Here is a 15,668-nt window from a genome sequence, read left to right as displayed (position 1 = left end):
GAAGATGCTGCTTAATCTCTCTCTGAACAACAGCCAGTTCCAAGAAGGCAAGAGAGAGCAAGGTCCTTAGCACGAGATGATGGATGGAGCCATGGAGTTCAGAGCACTTTGTTCAGCCACTCAGGTTCTTTCTTTAGATAGTGATAAAGGTGACTGGATCAATTTTAGAGGTTTATAACAGCAGAATGACTATGGATTGACGGGTCATGAAGTGCATAACCCACTTAGAAGTCATCAGGCTGACACAACACAGACTGTACCTGGAATATCCAGTCCTAATATATTTTTAATAGACTAATTGTCTTGTAGATGGCAAGTCTTAAATAATACTAAAATCATGGCTTCTCTGTTCAATGTTATCCTGGTTTTATTTTTAATATCACCACCTACTGACCAGGACAATACCCAGGCTTTCCTAAATCCATGCCAAAGCACCCATTAACTACTGTGAGCTGATACTTCTGAGAGCAGGAGCAAATCCCCATGGAGGTAAATTAGTGTAACTCCATTAACTTAAATGGAGCTTTATTTTCTCATAGCAAGCAAGCAGCTCCCTGTCTTGGATTCTGAATTGGTCCCATATGTCAAGCATCACCTCTTCAATGAGTTAAATCAACTCATTTTTCTCTGATGCAAAATTGACCATGGAGAAATGGTCAATTTACATTGGACATTTTCTCTTTGCCATGCTTCTCTCTTGCTCTTCCAGCGAATGTAAAATTAGGAAATAATTAAAGAAGCCATGGGAGTGTATTGTCCTTGCAACTTGACCAACATTTTACCTGCCCATGTGGTCTTCTAAAAGCAGACATTAGCCCAGCATTTTACAGAGTAATGGCAATTTCAGCTCTGACCAAAATAGACAGACTTAGAGTGTCCTTTCCTTTGCACTGTTTTTTGTAATAGTTTAATTTCAATGAATAGAGGCTCATGCTCTCAGCAATGTACACAGGATCAGATTTGTGTCCGCATCACTGGTGCAGCTCAAGGTGCACTTGTTAATTTAAGCTGCCAAGGGGCTGGGCTGTTCTTTGAAGAGAGCAGTGCCGTGTAAAGGAAAGGCAGGGAGGCAATATTTTCCTTTAGATCTGTGGTTCTACCGGATACATCCATTTTTACCCTTTTAATTGGTTCTGCACTCTTCTGAAAGGTCCTCCAGAGGTTACCATGAAACACAAATGCCCATTTCAACAGAGCAGTTTGGAAATGCAAGATGTCAAAAAATATGTAGAAATAAAAAAAACAAAGCCAAAACAAAACAAAAAGAGAAAAACCTACAAAACCCCAAAACAAAACAAAAAGAAAAAAAAAAAAAAAACAGTTTTGTGAGCCACCAATTGAACATGTTGAAAATTCCTCACCATGGTTGTGAGGAATTCCTTGGAATTGCCAAGGATGTGGTGCAGGGGAGGGACATAAAAGGAGCCCAGGTGAAGTCAGGGGGGAAATCCTTGGTTTGAAGGAAAGCTTTGCAAATTGCACTGCAAGTTGTGTGTCAGTACAAGTTTGTACAACTTTTCCTCTTGGAGCAGTCGGTTCATTGCTTCCGGAAGGAGAAGCAATGGAGTGAAACTTTGATATTGTTTAACAAAGCAACCTGTGTGTGAGAGCCAGGGTGAGGTCTTGGCTTCCACATTGGCGCCTGGCACGCAGGGAAACCCAAGAAAAAGCCACCTTTTCCCAATCAAGTGAATGCTGCTGAATCTCCAGCCCAGATTTTGGAAGATGGATGGCTGCCCCAGGGTTATTTTAGGTAGCTCCCCTGATTACAGCAGTTGTGTTGCTGTGCTGACACAATCCTGCGTGTTGCTGAGATGAAACAACGCAGCAGATTCAGGGCAACTTTCACAGACTGAAAATCGATATATTGAAATAACACAGGCAAATTCTGGTGCCTGTCACAACTGGAGCTTTCTGGAAGCTGCAGCAGCATTGTTAAGCTGTTCTTTGGAGCAGCTGGTCCCATGTTCCCATCCCACTTGCACACTGGGTCTGCAGTGGTGGAAATCAACACTTCCACTCAGTTCACTCCTCCGTGCTCTTTCCAGCTTTCCATGCAAGGCCAGACAACATCGTTGTTTGTTTGCTTGTTATTTCTTGGTTAGCGCCTCTGACAAGTTCATAAAACAATATTAATGGGTCAACCCAGAAAACAAAAGATTTACATATTTTAGCAGGCTGAAAAGCAAATAAATTTACAGTTAGCACTGAGACCAACAGAATAGCTTGCCTGGGACAGAATGTTATGTTTGCATTCAAGTTTGAGAAATTTCATTAATTTTTTTTTTAACTGGCATTAAGGATGGTGGCAAGTGTTAAGATATTTGTTCTCATTGGAAAATCAAAACATTCTGTTCTGAAGGGTGCTTTTTCTGAATGTTTGTTTGCCTCAGCAGGAACAATTTGCAGAAATGAGGCAAATTCTCAAAGCGTTTTCATGTTGCTGTATCTCTGTTAAAAAAAAAGGCCAAAAAAATCACTTAGAGCTGTTCCCAGCATTACTTCTAAACTATTACAGAAATTAGAGTAAAATAGTACTGATTAAGATAGGTTTGAGGGGGCATCACCCTTGCAGTATCTTTATCCATGGCAATGGATTTACTTGAGATGACTTTTGGATCATGGTATTTCTAAAGCCTATGGTGTTCAGTGGTTCATTTTCAGAACATTCTTCTTCAATGAATGAGGGTGGAACATTGCAGATATTAGCCCCAATTCTTACAGAAGACAAAAGAAGCAGGATTTACTCAGACAACAGCATGCAGGTGCTGAGGTGTGGACTCAGATGGGCAGTGGTGCAGCGGCTGGTCAGGACAGCAATGACAACATGTCTGAAAGGGACCTGCCCTTGGCCTCCTCTTCCTCCTCTCACTTCTGGCTTTTATATTTTCTTCATTTGGTGTGTCACATCCATCAATTATGAATTTTCAGTCTGTCATTAACCCATGTTTTAGAGGTTCCACCCTTCCGTTTTGCCAGCCTGTGGCAGCTCCACTTGTGCAGCCCATTTGGGTTACCCAGGACCCAGATTTCACACATAAGAGTGAGAGAGGACACCCACATGAAAAGCCCATGAGTCCTTCAGACAGGGACAAATGTCCTTCCAAAGAGCGCACGTGGTTCCAAGGGGAAGGCAGAGGGATTAGCATTAAAATAAAATATTGTGTTATGGCAGTTAAAAAAATACACATAACTGGTAAGCACTCTCCCCCATAAAATGGAAAAATATCACCTATTGTGGGCTACTTGCCAAGGATCCAAATTCTCATGAGCAAGCTTCTCTAAGCTCATTTGAAAATCCTTGTGAACTCTGCTGCCAGTCACACATTAGGTTCAGGATGAAAAGAAACTGCTGAGAATCCAGAGGGCTGCCAGTCCTCCCAAATCCAAGCGTGGGACTCAGCTGAGCTTTCCCCACCCCACAAAAAGCAGATGACGTCATGTTTGGGCTCGTTCTGTCCATCCCCCATGTGGTGGAAGCAGAGGGAGGGACCAGCTCACTTTTGTTTGCAAGTTTTCAGTCTGCAAGTTTGCAAAAGGGCTGGCAGAAGATCAGGTGTCTGCATCCACATTTCCTAGGAAGCCCAAGGCTGCTGTCCAGCTCCAGCTGGACGTTTTTTTCCACAGCTCCTGTGGATGGTCACTTGATGGGCTCAGTCCACCTGCAGGTCACCTGGTGTCCAGCCATGAGCCTCACTAAGGTCATTAAAATATGCTTTGGGTTTTACAGGCTTTGCACTTCGCCTGGCTACTTGTTCACAAGTTTGACAGCAGCCACATCTGTCCCTGGGAGCCTGCTCAGGTGTAAACCTTGGAGCATGAATAATGCACACCACCAGCCACACGTGCCCGTGACATTACCGGGGGTAGATGTGTGCACGTGCCAGCTCTGGGGAGCTGATCCAAGCATGCAGCAGGGAGGGAAATGCTGCACGTTGCACAAGCTCCCTGAAGTGAGGAGGGAGTGTGGGACCCCCTGCCACAAAGTGCTTATTTGATTTCATTTTAGATAAGGACATTCCAAAGTTAAAATCAAAGCCTTGATAACGGTGATGAAAAATGAAACTAGTGTTGAATGCTCACTGCCATTCCTTTTTTTTTTCCCCACAAAGACATGAGCAAGTTATTTCTAAATTATAAATAAAATATGATACCTGGAAAAGAAGGAAAATTCAGAGGTAAAGCTCAGCCTCCTGACCTCATTGCTGTGCAGCTGAACAGCCAACACTGGGACACAATTCCAGGACAGACTGTGGGCATGTCCTTAGCTGTGCACAGCTGAGAAAATAAAAGACCCCTAGCTAGGGCAATAACCCAGATAAAGCATCAGCCTTCCCCTCCACCCTAACAGCTGGGGTGTCACTGATTTCCCCAAAGCCACAGAGTCCAGTGTCACCCCCAGTGGGACACGTGGGTGGCAGCAGCACGTGCCTCTGAGATGTGCTCATAAAGGCAGTCACCTCCTGATTTTCTTCTTGAGCAGATTTTCACAGCTCCAGCTGCACAAGTGGATTGCACTGTGTGTTTTCCCCTGGTGCAGGGTGATACTGGAGGCCTGGAGGCACAGCGGAGGATGCATGGGCAACCTGGCCTGGGCTGGTGCTGTTTCCAGGGGAAAGCTGCTGAGGGAGGATTTGGAACATCCAGCATTGATTTTTGGATGTCAGCATTCAGGAAGACAGATAGTTGAGGGATTTGGGGTGGTTTTTTGTGTTTAACAGACACATTATTTTAAGTGATTCTTTGGAAGCGTTGCTGATAAGCCTCAACACTGAAATGCAGGTTAATGGAGTAGGGGAGGTCTGCATGGCACAGCCTCAGTTTTGGAAGAAAACCAACCAAGATCAAGCTGGTTTAGCCACAGATCTCACACAGGCTAGCAGAGAGCCATTCCAGGCTGCTGTCTGCACAGAGGAGGTTTGGTCTTTCAAAACCTGTTGTATGGAAATCTCTTTTGCAGTTTGCAAGGGACGCGCAGCGTTAAGTTTTGATGCAGATTGCTGGGGAGGCCACGAACATCTGCCACTGCTTTCCTCCCACCATCCCAATGCACAGGGGGAGGGAACTCAGGGAGAGGCACGTGCATGTTTTCTTTGCTGCTGTTTCAGAATATAGTTTGTAAATTTTAATTCTAGTGGCGGCCTGATGATGTTATCTGCATGCAACCAGCACTGCGACCTGCAGCAGGTGAAGAGGAGCCACTTGTAGGGAAGCTCTCAAGATGTCCCACATTAATTCCTCAAAGTCATGGTGACTTTCTGAAAATTAAAATCTTTAAAAGAGTGATTTAAAGGTAAGAACACACACTGGCTCATTCAGGCAGAACCACTCTACCCCCACCCTGAGCCTATCTTTAATATCTAATTATCAGGACTAATGACTGATTATGTGTCTCCAGTGTTGTCGACCTTTAATAATTCCTGTCCCAATATGCTTTACCGCTTTCCGGGGGAAATGTTATCTGAAGTGTGAAATTAACCATTCTTTTGTTATGAACTCACCACTTGGCCATAGCTGCTACATAGTTTCAAACATGAAACATATTTGAACTGTTTCCAAGTTCATCTAGAGCCTGACCTTGTGTGTTTTAATAATTATAATTTCCTCAGCAAAGTACAACTCTAGAACCAGAGGAAAAAAAATGTACAGACAGCTGCAGGGGTGGGGATGGCTGACCTTAATGATGAGCTTTACAAATATAGCAGGAGGAAGGCAATAAATCTCCAAAACCAAAGTGCTTTCTCATTTTAACCCCTAGTGTGCAGCGATGCCCTGATGGTAGAGGGGAGCAGACCCTCCTGCAGGCTGCCCCAGAGACAGTGGAGAGGGGAATGTGGAAGAGGAACACAGAGGAGGTATCAGGTTGATTTTCCTTTTCCTGTTGAGCTGCTCCTGTGTCAGATTTTCATCTCCAGAGTGGTTGTGTAAATCAGCTGAAGGCAGCAGGAATTGCCCCTGCCCTGCAGAGTCCTGGGTATGCGTGCACATGTGAGTAATCCCGTTGGAATCAAGGACCTGCAGGAGGAGCGGGCACATGAGTAATGTTTTGTAGATACAAGGGCTGGAATCTGGGCCACATGGCTCAGGACAAAGAGACATGTCAGTTCTGCATAAATAACACAGGCACTCTGCTTCCAAACTTCAACCTACTTAGCGAGTGCCAGAGTCACTGTTTCCATCCCACGTCTGGGGCAGCAGGACCAGGACAGCAGGGTGACCTTGGCAGGAGCTGGGGTGAGCCCAGGGTGCTGCTGGCACCCAGAGAGGTGGGTGCACTGCAAACAGCGTGCTCTGATGGGGCAGGGAATGGGATCTCACTGTGCAAGAGCTGTGCTTTGCGCCCTGATCTTACCGGGAGCAAACGCCTGCTGCAGCCTGCTGTAGGTATCATCCCTGCTGCAGGGGAATTTGGATTACAGCAGGAGGAAATAGCCTCTGTTTCTCCTCCAAACACTTTGCCTCTGTACAGCAATCACCTCCTGAAGCCTCAATGAAACAGGGTTAAATAACAATCAAAGGAGGGAGCCAGGGTGACAGACCACCCAGGTCAGGGTGCATTTGCAGGCATGCATTGCTCCATGCGCTGTAAGGCTTCTCTGAGCCACTTCTGGGAGATTTTACCATAGGAATATGACTAACACAACACTTGGCAAGGCGAAGACTAATAGTGTGATTGTTCTGTCGGCTTCTTCCCTTCTTGAGTAATATCGTGCTGAGCAGTGTTTGAGTGAGAGATCTGAAAGGCCTTTTCATTATTGTATCGAAAACTCCTCTGACTGCAGATCTCTTAATCAAAGGACTTTTATGTAAAGTCACATTTTTTCCAAAACCAGAAAAGTTCAGGCTCAGAGCATAAACATTAGACTCATTATTTAGAAATAGCAAGTAAGTCCTTTGGGTTCTGGTATCAGATCAAAGCTAAAAAATTAAATTGCTTCAGAAAAAAAAAATTAGTTCATTTTGGGAATCAGCATATTTCTTGTTTGCTTTTTCATTATGGAGCTAAAAAAAGGAATAGTGAGATTCTGTCGGTGGTTTTCAAGTGTTTTCCAAAACTGGATGGATGCTGCATGCTAAGTACTTCCACAGTCTGTGGAGGCAGAAAATATTTTGTTGACATGACAATAAAAACATTCTGCAGACTTATCGAATTATTTTCTCCGTCACCATCCACAGCCACAAGAAAGCAGCATGATCCCCACACTGCCATGGAACAGAAACCTGCTCTCAGCTGGCATTGCCTTTGAAATGGAAGTGCTGGAATCTGCCCCAACACGTGGAGGAAGAGATTTCTGTCCGGGTTGTGGGTGAGACAAGGGAAGAGGCCTCAGGTCAGCAGTGTCCCCCACCAACACATGGCCTGACCATGTTGTCCCAAAGAAATCACTCCTTTGGTGGTAATCACTTTGCTAATGGTGGTTTGGGCAAAGATAATTAGTTTATTATTGCTAATGGGTTCAGCACCACTATTCTGGTCTCCAGTGCTGTCCATCCAACCCCACCCACACTTCTGTCTCCTCCTTGCTTGTGGCCCCCTCCTGGTTTTTGGGTTGTGTACACATAAGTGATGGAATTGGCTCTTGGCACAGGGGCAGGATGGGGATATGGGGGTGGTGGAGAGCCATGTCCCACAGATCAGGCACTGCCAAGACAGACACTCTCTCCATCCAAGACAAATCCCACCCTGAACACAGCTGCTGCTGACAGCAGCTCCCGCCCTCCTGGTGGTGGATCAGAGTCCATGGTGCCATCTGCCACGCTGACCATGTGATATATCAGGAGAGAGGGAGCAAGGGGACATGCCAAACTAATATTTTGGATTGCTTTATTATACCTTTGCCTTCCTATTTTTTTCCCTAGCATCATTACCTGTTACAACTCACAAGGCAAATGCGACCAACGTGAATTCCTGCTGATGTTGTGAACTCTGCAAGTGCCTCAGAGAGAGGTGGGACTCTCAAGGAGTGCTGAGGAGAGCAGGCTGCTGAGGGCTGAGGAATGGCAGCAATGCCCACATGTTTTCTGTTTGTGACACCGTGGCTGATGGGGATCATTTAATCACACAGAGAGACCAGTTCACTCTACCTTTGCACCAGCCCTTAAGATGTTTCCCTTATCTCTGGCTTTCTGCAGACGGCTGGGGCTTTCCCTGCCCGGTTCCTCTGTCACCTACAGATGGCTTTCAGTGCTTAATCCTTGGGAAATGTGAGTTTCTCCATGACTCAGCCACAGTTTCCCTGCTTGGCTGTCACAGGGTGTTTCATCTTTTCACTTCTCGGTCCCCATCTGTACAAAGAGGTCAGTAACGAGAGGAAAACAAGCATAGCAGGGCCAGCTACACACAGATCCCCGAGTGTTGAGGGGCCATATAATTTCTTAAATGAATTGGTCACATGATACTCATGATACCCTTTTTTTTTCTTTTTCCTTCTTTACTGGGTAATTGAAACTTCATAGACATTAAGAATCTGAAACATGCGTAACAGTTCTTTATGTACAAACAGCTTTTTCTCTGCAAGCTGAGGGGCTTGTGGGGAAGAGAGTTCTGTGAACACTGGAGTGAGCAAGCACCTGTTTCCCACAAGTGTTACAATTCCCACAACTGGCAGGAACAGTTGATGTTCAGGGTATAAATGCAAATTTTCCATCTCTGCATCACAGGATTATCCGCGTTGTCCCCAGTTAAACCTCCTCACTCAACATATAACTAAATCTTTCCAAATGACCATGCCCTGCTCCCTCTAATAACTTCTGCCTTCATCTGGCCTAACTTCTGCCCAAGTCTTTGTGTTTCCTATAGGCTCAAATCTTGAAGACCTCAATTAATCTCCTAGAGCAGGGGGTCTCCAACAAGAGGAGACCAGAGGCCCAAGAACATGGGTGGGTGAGTTGGGTTTTATTTAATGGGAGACACCTGGCCACCAGATTGGCACCGTGCCAATGGAAAGGTCCCTGCTGAAGCCAGGGTGTGTAATTTGACCTTGTAAATTCAGCAACATGGGAAGCAATTACACAGAAATCCAAGCTCCAGCAGGCAGGGCTGCACTCTGCTGCTCTTGGGGGAACGACACACAGTGAAGGTGGGGATTGAGCTGATACTGAGTTGGCAGCAGCCCTCAGTCCTCTGAAATTCATGGCCTGTCTTCAGAAAGGAGGAATAATATGTAAAAACATCTTCTGGCCACCCATTTCCACGCTGCCACTCAGCCCTGACCCATTATTTGGGAAATTGCTACTTGAGGAAGGAAAAGATAAATCAGCGTACATTGGACAAACAACTAGAAACTCTGGCTCAAGGCAGGGAATCAGAGGACAGCAGACTCCAAACTTTTCTGCTAGTTTAGTAAAATGGTTTGATATGATCTACTAAGCAGGGGAAGTCAAAGACAAGCTGCCCTGCTGGGCAATATGAAGAAACAGCTGGGAAGAGACTGTCTGGCAGAAAGAACTGGGCTCAAGGAGGTAGAAGTGATCCTTTCTCAGATGTTATTTTCCTTAACTACACTCAGCACCATCTGATGGAGCTCACTGGTCACATCATCACGCTTCCCACCGTGGGGAAATCATGTGGTACAGACACTGGAACATGGAGAGCTGCTCCTGGAGGCCAAGAAAGCAGCTGGGAAAACACCACAGCCAAGGCAGCTCTGCCACAGGCAGCACCAGATGGAATCTGGACATGCAGACCCAGCCTCCAATGACCCTGCACCCCACTCCAGGGACAGCACAGCATCACATCGTGGCAGGAAAGCTGATTTTGGGGAAATGGAAATAGCACCAGCACAAATCACTCCCAGCTGAATTGTTCATGGACCTTCAGACACCATCAAAGTCAGGAGCACAGCAGGTTCGTGGCCAAATTCACTCACTCCATTCTCACACTGGGAGGGGAGAGGGTCAGCAGTAAAGAGATGTGTTCATTATTCTGTGTTTGAAGGAAACACTCAACCAGAGACCTATTTTTCTTTCTATGAGAGAGTAAATTGGCCATAGCTGCAAATGAACTGCAGGGATCCACTATAAACCAGGATAAAAAAAAATAATTTTATTTCATTGCAATCAGAATTGTCAGAATTAAAGAGTAGAAAGTATTGATTTAAAGAATTATACCATTTTATAATCCTTTACTTAAAAGTGTCTGCCTGTAAATATGCAAACAAAGGACATTATAAGCTTTTGAGGAGAACTTAAGCGTCTAAGACTCAGGGACACTTCTGGTTCTCTGAAACTCTTAAGTGGTCACCTAAACATCTTTTAAACTCTGGCCTGCCTGCATTTTTGCAGGTAGCAGAGATGTTCTACTTGTTTCTCATGCCCAGACTTCACCCTTCAGTGCTCCACTCGTTCCCTGCACACCTCGAGTCCTGGCTGTCCTTCTCTGCCTCTGTGTCCTGAGCCCCTCTGAGCAGTTCTCATGTCTCTGGGCTACAGTGTCTCTCTCTGTTTCATATCTGAACCTATCCCTTCCCTTCCATATCTGCACTTATAAAGTATCACTTCTTTTCTGGTATTACTTACTCCTAATAACTCTATAATTACATTGTGGAGCCCTGTCGAACAAAGCTCATATGAAGGATGCAAAAATGGACCTCTATCTCAGGGGAAATTGTGCTGTGGCAGAGATGAGGAAGTTGTTTGATCATTAGCCTTATCTAGAACAAATTGCACATAATAACTTTTAATATTTTCTATCAGATTTGGTTCCTCAGACAGACACCATTTTTTTTTAAATTAAGCTGTATTTAACTGAGTCATCTAAGTATATCTGAGTCCCCAAAATAAGATACTTAAATGTCCATTAAGAAACAAACAAATCACTAGTTCACTGAATGTGGCCCTTGTTTCACTGCCCTTGACACAGGCTTTAGAACTTAAAACTTTTGTATTGACTTAAGATAAACGCTGCGAGCCCATAAGCAATGCATTGTTCTTATGGTACCCAATAATCTAGTCCTTTTATTTAAATATGATATAAGTAATCCCAGAGCCAATGAAAGCATGGAATGACTAGGTGCTACGTTCCACAAATACTGTATTGCACAGAAGGGTTTAACTCCTTATCTGAAAAACAGTTGGCTGTGACCGTATTAACAATTATATTATCAGTTTTCCTTGGCAACATTTATGTGTCAAAATGTATCATGGGTTTCACAGCTTAGTTCCAGAAATAGGCTGTGGTCCGGGTGACATCATACCTTCCTCCATAAAAACCTTTTTTTTTTCCTTTTTTTTTTGCTTTTCATCCTTCCATAAACACTTGTACTCCCAGCCCTACGCTGGACCCACTCAGGCCATTAAGGCATAACGAGCTCTTCCCAGCTCTCAGCATCCTGGCCTGGCAGGAGGGTTGAAAAGTTTGAAAAGTTTACCAAAACAGCGAGATTTGTGCCAGAGAGCCACTTCACGGCTTTGCTGTGGCGGTGCAGGAGAAGCGCAGAGGCCACGGTAAAACTGTGAGCACTTCTCGGGATCTTTTGGTGCTAAAAGTCTCTTTTCCCAGCCCAAGCACTTGAAGAATGAGTTGGAGCTCTTCATTTCTCAGCCTCAAGGTTGTTCATTCTTCCTTATCTATAAAAATTTTCTCCTGCCCTGCTGAGGTCCATCCAGCAGGACAGTTCCAGGCACTCTGCCTGCCCCCAGGGCAGTGTTATGTCTTTATACTAAAAACTACGTGTACAATGTTTGCAATAACTTTCCAATACCTATCACCTTTGTTAGACAGTGAGCTTCTACTCTAAACCAATCCAAAAGTGCCAACATCACAGCAGAAGATGGAGGCCAAGAAGAAGAAGGAGGAAGGCTGGACATGCTCAGATCTCTCCATCTTGTCTCCTGAGCCCCCATTCCAGAAACCCCAAAATCTACTTTCCCACCCTGTAATAACCTCACTATTATTCTACTTAAACTGTTGTGGTTTGCTGGTCTTTATATAAGGTTGGAAATTTGCTCCACGGGTCACAACCAAACCCACAGCTGTTTTGGGCTCTGTGCCAGGGTCTTTGAGCCCCCTGGCAGGGGTCTTGGCCATTCTGGACAGCCAGAGGGATGTTCTGGGTTCCCACAAGCTCTGAGCACTGAGGAGGCACCAGGGGCTGTGGGTGACTGAAAGGGGCTGTCTGTTGGTTTTCTATGTGATGTTAAGTGATAAAAATGTGTCAGGACAGGGAGGTGCAATGCCTCTCTCCATCCGCGCCCCGCGACGAGCCGCGCGATCGCTCCGCCAGCAACGCGGAGCAGGGAGAGATGGTGGAAAGCCAGGAGCAGGCAGAGCTGAAATCCTCCTCTCCAGAGCCTAGCTGGGGTTTTTAAATGCTGAGGAACTGGACTCTTACAAAGAAAGCCTTACAAAGTGGCATTGTGAAACTGCATTGCAAAATTCAATTAAGTGAAGCTGCAAACAGCTACGCAACGATGTTGTGTTGGAGTCTGGGTGCCATTTGGGTGATTCACCAACAAACATTGCACTGTCTTTTCAATTTTCTTTTCTTTTTTTGTGTGTGTGTGTCTTTTCAATTTTTTCACAAGTGTATATTAAGGAAAAAAATTCTAGAATACTTTCATAGCATTCAAAGAAGAAAGGATATAAGGAATAAGGATATAAGGAGGATATAAGGAATTCTGCCAATCCTTTCCTTCAAAAATAATGAAGGATGAAGTATAACTAAAAAGATGTTGTTATGGTCAGTTTTGTGTCTTCATGAAAGAAGCCACAGACCAAAACATTTTCCTTTATTTTGAAGGAGCAGTTTCCTGGATCACGGCATAACTGGCTTTTGCCTTCAAAATCTAGGAAGTTATAAGATGGGGTAAAAAAAGAAACCAAACAACCAAAGAAAATCCACCACTGAATTGAAAAGTTGTCTTAGGAATCATTCAGGAAAACTAAAACAACTAAGCTAAACTTTGAAATTGAGTGTTTGAACCACATTAAAATCTGGGACAGTGTTACTCAAGTTTTAGCCATTTCAATTTTGATTTCATTTACTTTGGAAAAGACTTCAGCAGCAGTGAACTTAAGGAACTCTGTCAGAAGCTGAAGAGAAGCTTTATAACATACTTTAAGATCTTTAGGGGTTTTTTGGAAGCTTCTGTGTACTTCCTCATGCAAACAGCTCTTCACTGGACAAATAGCATCTGAATATTGGGATGTTCCTATCAATTCCTACAGAAGTTTGGAAGTTTTGACACACAGCCCAAAATAAAGATACATTTTAAAATTTCTTGGCTTTTTTTTCTATTCCATTTCCTTTTTTTTTTTCCTCCAAAAGCCAGCGGCATAATTTAAAAAAATAAGAGAGAGAGAGAGAGAGAGAGGAAGAATACAGTGGAATTGCAGAACAAACAAGATGGCAAAATAACACAACTATTTTTTAATAAGCTGGGAATTTGCCTCAGTATGCAGTTCTGGGAGGAGAGGAAGTTTCTGTAAGCTGGACAGATTCCCCGTTGCAGACATATGGACACCTGGAAGAAAAGACAAAAGGAAGTTTTATTCTTGTATAATCCTAAGGTTACCTTTTGTGACAAGGATAAGTACCCTTATTAAGGAAAGCTTGAAAGATTGCAGAACCTGTAAATTGTAGCTTTTATTGGTTAAATGATAAAGAAGCATAAACCTGGGATCTTTACTCTTCCTGTGAATGCAGGATAGCTCCTTTAACATTGATGGAGCTACAGAGATCAAAAGTTGTTTTTGAGAGGATAGTGCAGCTGGTGAAAATAAAATACACTGAGAAAAGTGAAGGGGAGATGGGGAGGGAGAGGAAGGGGAAATTCTATAAATAAAACCTATATTTGAGTTAAGCTCTTCTTGATCTTTAATGAGTTATGTTTCCTAAGGGAAGAGAGGAATAAGAGCTGTGATGAGGGAGACAAATACTTGTTGAAAATTCAGCAGATATTTTCCAGGTTCTCCCAGCCTTGAGACTCAATGGTAACAGAGCTGGACTCACCCAAGGGAAAACACAAGATTAATGAGGAGAGCTATAAAATCCAGAAGAGAAGAGAGAGATACAGAGGTATGTTCCGCTCACTGAGACTGAGCATGGGATGCAGGAGGATTAGAACCTAAACATTGCTCATGTGTCAACTTTTCTTCAAACCTAAGCTGTTGAAAGCTTCTTAGCTCTGGGATGATTTTGCTGGTCTTTCTAAACCTTAATTAGTCAGCTATTAATTCCCTATCATCATTATTTATTTTAATCTATTACAGGGAGGCTCAGACCTGCTGAGTGGGAGGGAGCTCAGGAGCACCACAGACTCTGTTCCAGTGACACTTTGCTGTGGGGGTCCAGGAAGAAGCAGCAGTTGATGCAGTTTATTCTTATTTATTTTTTAGGAGAAGATGGCCTGAATTATGCCTAAATGTTGGGAATTGGCCTCAGCTGCTTTACAGGGTTCTCTGGTAGTTCTGGGCACTCTTGCTGGGGACATCAGCAATCCTCCCTTGATACAGGAGTGCTGGAAATGGACATTCAATGCTACTTTTGACTTTAGGGGAGCTGAAATTCAAGAAACAAGTAGGAGAGTGGGGAATTCTCAAACCTTCTTAATGCACCAAAAAGGAAGGGGTGTATCTCCTTCCTTTCCCTTGTAGATATTTTCCTTAAAATGAAGTAATTCTACTTTGAGAAAAGCATGTGCTAATGTGTGTGCCACTCAATTAGATGTCATCCACCAGTTGTGACATTCCATTTTTAAAGGAAATGTGTTTTGCCATCAGGACTTGCAGCACTAATATTACCAGTGCTCATTTTCATACTCCATCATGTGCAAGTACATTAATTTAAACAGCAAGGCTGCTCTTACAAGGGAGCATGTGTTCATCTAAAGGCAACACAAAAGTCACACAGGCTGCAGGTGTTTTACTGGAGTGCTTCAGAGGCACTTTTTCATTAGGGGCTGACACAGATGTGTCTGTACATTTCAGAATTCATATTGGCTTACCAAACCTCTTAACATGTGCTTGCTGGGAGGCATTAAAAATATTACCATCCCCCTTGTGAAGTGCTTGTGGATGTCTCAGTGCAAGTACAGCTCCTCAGGTGCTGTTGTGTGCCCTTGTGACCAGACTTTAACTCTGTGTGGATGGCTCAGCCTCTGGCACAGGTAAGGACGGGGAATGCAACCACCTAAATTCAGCACCGGACTTTGTTTCTCTCACAGGGCCTGAAAAACAGAGCATCTACCAGAATAGAACATCTCCCTTTGCAGTTAGAAATACATATTTTCATTATATCCCCCCCCCCCCCAAATATTTGATGAAGGCAGAAATATTGAAAAATCTACAACTCTGAAGGCACCTTCTTCCCACTGGCACTGTGGAAAGGGATGCTGTGGGAGCCAGTAGGACTTTCGGCCCACAGAGCCTGTGTTTACTTGTCTATGAGACAAAATTAATCTCTCCGTGTTCTGAAGAGATTAATTGTGAAAAAGGAGGAGGTGGAGCAAAGTGTTCCCTCTCAGAAGGACCCACCACACTCAGCTGAGCTTGGTAAAAGACATAGCCTCACTAAATCATTATTTGGATAGAAACATCAGATATCCAGCACCATGGATTGGTGGGCATTGGAGCAGAAGAGCAGAAAAGGAAGTTTCTGCTCACGTATTCCCCAAGGTTTGCTTCACTGTGTGCCAGTGGTGTGCTAGGGCGCTGCTGCCCAAACATC

General features: G+C 44.1%; 1 long non-coding RNA gene across 2 annotated transcripts; it reads left to right on the top strand.

The window, feature by feature from the left end:
- Positions 1–6,165: 6,165 nt before the first annotated feature.
- LOC134426403 (uncharacterized) lies at positions 6,166–10,049 on the top strand. 2 transcript variants are annotated; one of them, XR_010029977.1, is made up of 3 exons: positions 6,166–6,266; positions 7,177–7,307; positions 7,861–10,049. It is a non-coding gene; the product is annotated as an uncharacterized LOC134426403 (long non-coding RNA). The 2 variants fall into 2 exon arrangements; XR_010029976.1 differs by having other exon boundaries at positions 7,177–7,331.
- The last annotated feature ends 5,619 nt before the right edge of the window (positions 10,050–15,668 follow it).

This window comes from Melospiza melodia, chromosome 18 (assembly GCF_035770615.1).
Source record: "Melospiza melodia melodia isolate bMelMel2 chromosome 18, bMelMel2.pri, whole genome shotgun sequence".
Classification (NCBI taxonomy): domain Eukaryota; kingdom Metazoa; phylum Chordata; class Aves; order Passeriformes; family Passerellidae; genus Melospiza; species Melospiza melodia.
The sequence above is the reverse complement of the archived record's forward strand: the minus strand, read 5'-3'. Positions and strand labels throughout refer to the sequence as shown.